The sequence below is a fragment of the Carcharhinus amblyrhynchos genome, chromosome 6 (assembly GCF_965287045.1).
Source record: "Carcharhinus amblyrhynchos chromosome 6, sCarAmb.v2.hapA, whole genome shotgun sequence".
In the NCBI taxonomy this organism is placed as follows: domain Eukaryota; kingdom Metazoa; phylum Chordata; class Chondrichthyes; order Carcharhiniformes; family Carcharhinidae; genus Carcharhinus; species Carcharhinus amblyrhynchos.
The window spans coordinates 112,648,950-112,656,847 of NC_137329.1; the positions used below are offsets into that span (position 1 = coordinate 112,648,950).

At 39.9% G+C, this 7,898-nt stretch overlaps 1 protein-coding gene across 5 annotated transcripts in view; it reads right to left on the reverse strand.

Moving 5' to 3' along the window:
- cnot2 (CCR4-NOT transcription complex, subunit 2) overlaps nucleotides 1-2,268 on the reverse strand; it is a 131,472-nt gene extending 129,204 nt beyond the window's left edge. The window contains exon 1 of one of the 5 annotated variants that reach the window (XM_080191206.1): nucleotides 2,202-2,268. The gene's annotated coding sequence lies outside the window, so the exon portion shown is untranslated. The remainder of the gene's footprint in view (nucleotides 1-2,201) is intronic. The other 4 variants (XM_080191207.1, XM_080191211.1, XM_080191205.1 and 1 more) reach the window with 4 other exon arrangements.
- Between the last annotated feature and the right edge of the window lie 5,630 nt (nucleotides 2,269-7,898).

Below are 7,898 nucleotides of genomic sequence, written 5' to 3' on the forward strand. Positions count from 1 at the left end.
GTGTTTTCTCCAAATGTAACCCAAGCTTGAAAGGACAAATTCTTTAAGTGTAACACTGGGTTTTTTATGAATAATGTGCACAAAATTCAAAATGTTCACAAACCCATATGCTGCTTTACTGAGATCCTAGTGACAATCAATTCAATTAAGTGGCATTTCTTCGGCCAACACAATTAGCCGCTAGCATCAGTACACTACTTTTTGAACAACCTCTTTCATTTTCTGGAGGGGAAAAAAAAGACTAAGAATATTAAAACACTATTAATAAAAACATATCACACTATTAAAAGCCTCGAGTCATGAAAATGCAATTATTTTTGTAGTGATGTCCCTAACAATACAATATTGGCTATATGAAGTAATGGCAAGTAGGCAAACACTCTCACACAGCTGAAAGACGGTTGCAGAAATTGTTGATATGCAATAAATGGCAAAGAATCCACAGAGCTGCACCTCAATCTCAAATGTGAGAATGCTCTCTTACTATGTTAACATTACAGGCTTTTGATTAGAGATACTTTTGTGTACATACAACTTTGGAAACCATTCTTTTGGGTTAAGGAAACATCCTCTCAGCTGGTGCTATCAAAATACCTGAGTATAAAGCCAAGTGCAGAAGTTACAAGCTCTATTTGTTTAGTGTAGTCAGCAACACCAATTTGTATGTTTTGAAACCTACATCTTGTACCAGTGTTGTTGACGTCAAAGCTATTACAATTTCTAAATCCAATTGTCACACACTACAGTGTCAATAATTACCGCCTTGATGCTCTTAATATCAACGTTCAATTAAGATTTGCAACAGTTTGTAAATCAAATTATTCTGCAATGCTGTAAGTTAATATCTGAATTTTGTGTTAAGTTTTTCAGTTTACATAAACCAAATCTATTCCTACCTTTTTAGACCCAGGATCTATGTATTACTAGAAGCACTTAAACATAGTTCAAATCCAATTTACATTGGTAAATGCTGATCCATGTCTCCTGTAATTTCTAACAATGTATAAAAATACTAAAAGTAATTTTCTGCCCGAATTCAAAATTATGCACAAAATGCTTTGGCACAATGCTGAAATTTGATAGGTTTATAAAATGAAAATTAATTGCAATAGACTGATTGTCATACACTGATTCAATACTTTTGCACTTTAAAATTCTTTGCAAGATTACAAACAGTAAAAACCAATAGCAGCAAAATATAATTTGGGATAATAAAATTGAATACAAAGGCCCAAATGTTCAGCTTTTCCCATTGTAAGTAATTTAACAGTAAAGGGTCTGTGATGTGCGATTGTAAGTTATGGTAGCTACTGAAACAAAATCCAAAGCGCCAGCTACATTTTTTTTAAAGAATATGTTGTTTGCCCTTGGCTATGCACACAATTCTGAGATGATCGCCATGTCTCACGTCGTGAATGGACCCGAGCAACTTTCTGCAAACAATGCTGCGAGCGTGAAACAAAACTATGTTTGAAACAAAATATGAATCCAACTTCCACGAGCAGTTTAAAATAAACAAGTTGCAGCCGAAAAGGAAATAAATTAATGAAAAAAAAACAAACATTTGACTGCTTTGAAAAGAAATGCAATGCACTGACTGAACCAGGAACACACATAACGCGGGTATAATGAATTTCTGAAATTGCAGCAAAGAGCCAATGGGGAATTTGTAGCTAGAACTGCGGAAACATCAGTCACCTAGCTCGGCTCCCGTGGTGTAAAATGTATCTGGAGGAAGATGATGGAAAGTGTGAGGAGGAGGAGGAGGGCTAAAGTCGGATGCAGGCCCAGTGCCTGTGAGGTGTATGTCTCTGTGTGCTGGGGTCGGGATCTTACTCTGCTCCCTGGCTCCTCGATGCTTGGGTTGGCCTGTCCGCTTATTTTTTTTTGAGAAACGGCACTCGATTAGACCAGACCAGAGAGTGAGAGTATGTGTGACGAGTCTGAGAGACAGAGAGTGAGTGAGACAGAGAGAGAGAGAGAGAGAGTCTGTGTTGGGGGGGGGGGGGGGAAGAGAGAGACTCAGTCAGAGCCCAGACAAAAAAAAGGCACAGCAGCCGCCCAACATCCGCACGGCGAACCCACACTCCCGCCGCCGCACTCGGCAGCCTTTCCATCGAGAAAAGTTGTCGCCGGCGCCGAGGGGACGGATCTCGGGCGGCTGCGGGCGAGAAATAAAGGGAGAAAACGTTAAAACTTACCGCATGAATTATCTCCTAAAATAACTCCAAGATGGCTGTGTATTGCACCGGGGATGCTGGGTGCTGCCCTTTACCCTATGACCTTTGGCCTCCCTCCTCTGGAAACAGGAGACAGGACAACAACAGAAAATAAACAGGTGGAGGCGAGGCGAGCAAGGCAGGCAGCTTTCCATCACTTACGTTCGCTCTTCTCCTTTTACATATTTTTCCCCTCTTTTTCTCTCTTTCCTGTGGAATCGCTTGTATTTTTTATAACGCGGCTTTCTCTCCTCTGAGGGGGGATGTTTCTCCGTTTCTTTCGACAACATAGCCCCATATCACCACACTTTGGGGTTGGCTGAAGCTGATGATAAAAATGTAGCGGGGCCGTTAAATCAACCGTTGGGTATATATGTATATATAACTATATATTAATTTTACTCTATCCCTGCTTGCCTCGTATTTATATAAATTTTACTCTATCCCTGCTTGCCTCGTATTTATATAAATTTTACTCTATCCCTGCTTGCCTCGTATTTATATAAATTTTACTCTACCCCTGCTTTGCTCGTATTTATATAAATTTTACTCTACCTCTGCTTTCCTCGTATTTATATAATTTTACTCTACCCTTGCTTTTCTCATATTTATATATATATATATTAATTTTATTCTACCCCTGCTTTCCTCATATTTATATATATATATTAATTTTACTCTACCCCTGCTTACCCCATATTTATATCTATTAACTTTAGTCTATCCCTGCTTTCCCCGTATTTATATATGTTAATTTTACCCTATCCCGATTTACCCCGTACTCTAGCCCTGCTTTCCCCATATTTTTATATATTAATTTTATTCTACCCCTGCTTAATCCATTTATACATATTAATTTGACTCTACACCTTCTTCCCCATATTTATTTATATATTAATTTTACTCTACCCCTGCTTTCTTCTTTATATATATTAATTTTACTCTACCTCTGCTTTCCCCCAGTTCCAAATTCCAACATGAAACTTTTAAGTAGAACAATATATGAACTCAGCACCCTCCTTCCCCCCCCCCCAATAAAAACCCTTTTAAAAAATCATTTTTTCAACAACATAGTCCCATATCCTGACACTTTGTTTGTTGGGGGGGAGGCTGGTGGTTGCTGGAGCTGACAAAAATGTAGCTGGGCCGTTAAGAGGTTATTGCAGAAGGTCAGGGGACATGGAGTTGGGGGTAGGGTGTTAGCGTGGATAGAGGATTGGTTGTCAAATAGGAGGCAGAGAGTGGGGGTCAATGGGTGCTATTCGGATTGGCGGTTGGTGACTAGTGGGGTGCCCCAGGGGTCGGTGCTGGGGCCTCAGCTATTTACCATTTATATAGATGATCTGGAGGAGGGAACCGAGTGCAGGGTGTCGAAATTTGCTGATGACACCAAGATTGGGGGAAAGGCAAATTGTGCGGAGGGTGTGGAGAGTCTGCAGAAGGATCTAGATAGGCTGGGCGAATGGGCCAGGAAATGGCAAATGGAATTTAATGTTGGCAAGTGTGAGGTGGTCCACTTTGGTAGGAAGAATGGTAGGAAGGACTATTACTTACGTGGCGAAAAACTGCAGCAGGCGACGGTGCAGAGGGACCTCGGGGTCCTTGTGCATGAGTCGCAAAAACCCAGCTTGCAGGTGCAGCAGGTGGTCAGGAAGGCGAATGGGATGCTGGCCTTCATAGCGAGGGGGATTGAATATAAAAGTAGGGAGGTCTTGCTGCAGCTGTATAGGGCATTGGTGAGGCCGCAGCTGGAGTACTGTGTGCAGTTTTGGGCGCCGCACCTGCGCAAGGATATTTTGGCCCTGGAGGGAGTGCAGAGGAGGTTTACTAGGCTGATACCGGAGTTGAGGGGATTGAGCTATGAGGAGAGGCTGAATAAACTAGGCTTGTACTCGTTAGAGTTTAGAAGAATGAGGGGAGATCTCATTGAGACGTATAAGATGATGAATGGGATGGATAGGATAGAGGTGGAGAGACTCTTCCCGCTCAAAAAAGACAGTAGGACTAGGGGGCACAGCCTCAAGATAAAGGGGAGGCGGTTTAGAACGGAGTTGAGGAGGAACTTCTTCACTCAAAGGGTGGTGAATCTCTGGAATTCTCTGCCCGTTGAAGTGGTGGAGGCTGCCTCGCTAAATATTTTTAAGAAGCGGGTTGATGGGTTCTTGATAAGAGAGGGGATTAAGGGTTATGGGGAGAGGGCGGGAAAGTGGAACTGAGCTACAACAGATCAGCCATGATCTTATTGAATGGCGGGGCAGGCTCGAAGGGCTAGATGGCCTACTCCTGCTCCTATTTCTTATGTTCTTATGTTCTTAAATCAACTGAATGTACGTATATATATATTAATTTTACTATACCCCTGTCTTGTACTGCCTTTGCCATTTCCAAATTAAAACGTGAAACTTTTAACTAGAACAATACGTGAGCTCAGCCATCCCCCGCCATGCCCAACAAAAACCCAACAAAATAGGTTACTATCTATTATTGACATGCAATTTATCTTTGGGTGATCAAAATTGTTTTGAGATTCAAAAAAAATGTACACTTTGCCTTTTTTTAAGAAATGATTTGCTATCTGCCTCCACATAGTTGGATCTCTTACTCATTACGTCTGTCAGATTTGTACAACTGCATTGGTGTGAATCTTTAAAACTTGCTGATGCCAGTGTGATAACTTATCTTACTGCCTAACTATAATTCTATTTTCTTGACGTGAGAAATATTATGTAACAGATGACTGCAGTTAGATACAAAACAGTAATGGAGGGATTGTGATGATGTCATAAATTGTAAGAATGATATTCAGCATAACCAGAGTCTAAATAATTGAATACAGTATGTTTATTTTTTCCTCCATTTAAAATATCTGCAATGTATCTATTGCTATTTAATTTGATGATGGTTGCTTATTTTCTGGAAGTTCTTTAGCAATTTGAAAATTGTATTGACAATGATGTCAAGACAATGCAATGATTTCAGCTGTGGAGATACATAATACAACTGATACTGTAGCAGTAACTGTAACTTGTATTCAGCAAACACCCTTTCCAAATAAATGAAGAATTTGAATAACCTTCATTCAATAATGTTCATTGAACACAAAAAACTGTTATATTGTACAATTATTCTGTCTGCATTACATGCTACAAAGGCCATCTAGTTTGGGTAAATCATCAATAAATGCTATTCAAAAATGCAGCTTCACACAGCAATAACCCTTCATTTGAAATCCACATCACAGTAAATGTTGGTGCTGGTAAACATATATAAAATTATTGATAGAGGCAGTGAAACTTGGATTTCAAATAACTGCATGAACACCAAGCACAGGGACTCAGTAGTCTGTGAACATTACCAGCCCCAAAATCTGACGACAAAAATGAAAGATCACAACTTTAAAACTGTAGTTTCTTCTATATTACAGGATTGTGATTTAGATTGTGAATTTGCTCTGTGACATTACGCCAGCCTTTTAACTAGGGACTTTGAAGCCAAAAATAAGGAAATCATGCTAAACATTTACAAATCATTGTTTAGTCCTCAGTTGGAGTATTATAATTGATTCTGGGCATTAGGAAGAAAGTCAAGTCCTCGAAGAGGGAGATTTGCCAAAATGATAACGGAGATGTGCCAAAATGATAACGGAGATGTTGGACTTACAGTGATGTGGAGAGATTGCAGAAACTGGGATTATTCTCCTTAAATTGGAGAAAATTAGGAGAAGATTTGATAGAGATATTCTGAATTATGAGAGATTTGATAGAGCAGATAGGGGGATACTGTTTCTTCTGGCAAGTCGATTGATAACCAGAGGCCATAGCTATAAGATTTTGGCGAAGAAATTAGAGGGGGAAAATCCCGCCTGATGGAAATGCTGGCTGAGTGGAGGCCTGTAGCTCTGCACCACACTAGGATTAGTGGCCACTGCCGGTATTGCAGAAAGCCTGGGAGAAGAAGGAACCGTGGATGCCTCCAAAACCAGGTAAGTTTGGGATGTGCCTCAAAGAGGGGTTGGGTGCATGTAGGACAGGTGAAGGGTGAACTCCAGGAGGGAAAACTGTAGAGGGGGCTCCAATTGGCTTGGGAGCTAGGGAAAAAGTCCCCCCTCCTACCACCCTTTCCTGCAGGGTTAAGCCTTCCGGGCTACAGTTAGTTTTAGGTTTCACCCACCATGCCACAACCTATTAAATTGGAGTGATGACATTGGCTGAGACCTTTAGCCGGGCATTAATTGTGAGCAGATTCCATAGGAACTTTCAAAAGGCAATTGGATATGGACTGGAAGAGAATTAATTTGCAGATTTATGAGGACAAACTGGGCTGTGGGACGAAATTCGACAACCCTCTTAAACAGCTGATACAGATTCTGTTCTGCATGATTCTATTCTAAATTCTTCTTCATTTTCAACTTTTTGATTATTTTTTGTTATCCCCGCTAAGGTGAGGAAGGCTAGCACTGAGAAATGAAACATTCTCTTATTTGGGTGCTTAGTATAAGTGTCAAGTACTTGCAAAGGGGTAGAACACTAAGTTGTGTTCACAGTGAACATCCTACTATCCAGCTTTTCAAAAGGGAAGCGTTGGGCCACATCTAAATGATAAACAATACTTCTGTTAGTAATTTACAGAAAGAGTTTTCTTATTTTGTATTTCTTACCGGTGGAGGAGCTGTGCAATCCAGAACTATATATGGACAAATTCAGCTATAGCAGGGCATCTAACAGCCTGTGCAGTTAGTCAAAATTCTCATTTAAGTTAGATTTTTAATTTTATGCGTGGCAAGTTGCTGCAAGTGTCAGGTAATAACAATGGAGTGAGGGAAATTTGGCACCCAGACCTGAACAGGACAATCAATTGTATATCTCCTTAACAAATCAGGTTAAAGGATTGTGAATTTAACAGTGCCAGGACTGAGAAAGAAGTGCAAATTACAGCAGATAAATTCAATGTCAAGTTAGATACAAAAGGGAAAGAGAATGATTGTGTTACGGGGGTATGGAAATAAGAGGAAAAGTTAATTTTGTTTCAACTTTCACATTTTTTTTAATCTCCAAAAATTATTAGGATCTGACGGATTGAGTCACCATACTTGTAAAAGTTAACTTACATTACTTGAGAGATTGAGTGACAGTAATTAACAACAGCGATGTTGTTAGAAGGAAAGTTACGCTTGTAATGACTGCACTTGGTGGGTTTAATGGTAGTTTGTATCTATTGCACAATTACAGGTTTACAACATTCAATGTTTTCCAATAGGGGCAGATAGTGAAATGCCAGTTTTGCAAAGCTAACAGCAGAGCAGTGTAACTCGGGCAACATCTTTTGGATATTCAAGTTTAACTGCATTTCTGGTCCTTCCCTGGAGCTGCTGTACTATACATAATGTTAAGCTTCATTGGCCTCGTCTTTATTTTAACATCAAAGCCTGGCTCAATATTATCCCCCCCCAACTCAATTACCAGCTTTTCTGGAATTAGAATAATTACAACCACATTCAAGATAACTAACGTACACAAAACAGAACTTATTACACATTGAGATTATTTGAAAGAAACTTGATTTTTCCCTATTGCATTGCAGACAGTTGCCAAAATGTGCAATATTTGTGTCAAGTAATGCTTGGGACAGAATTCTGAATATTGCTGGTTTCTTTTGATAAACTCCTTATAGTGAGGGACT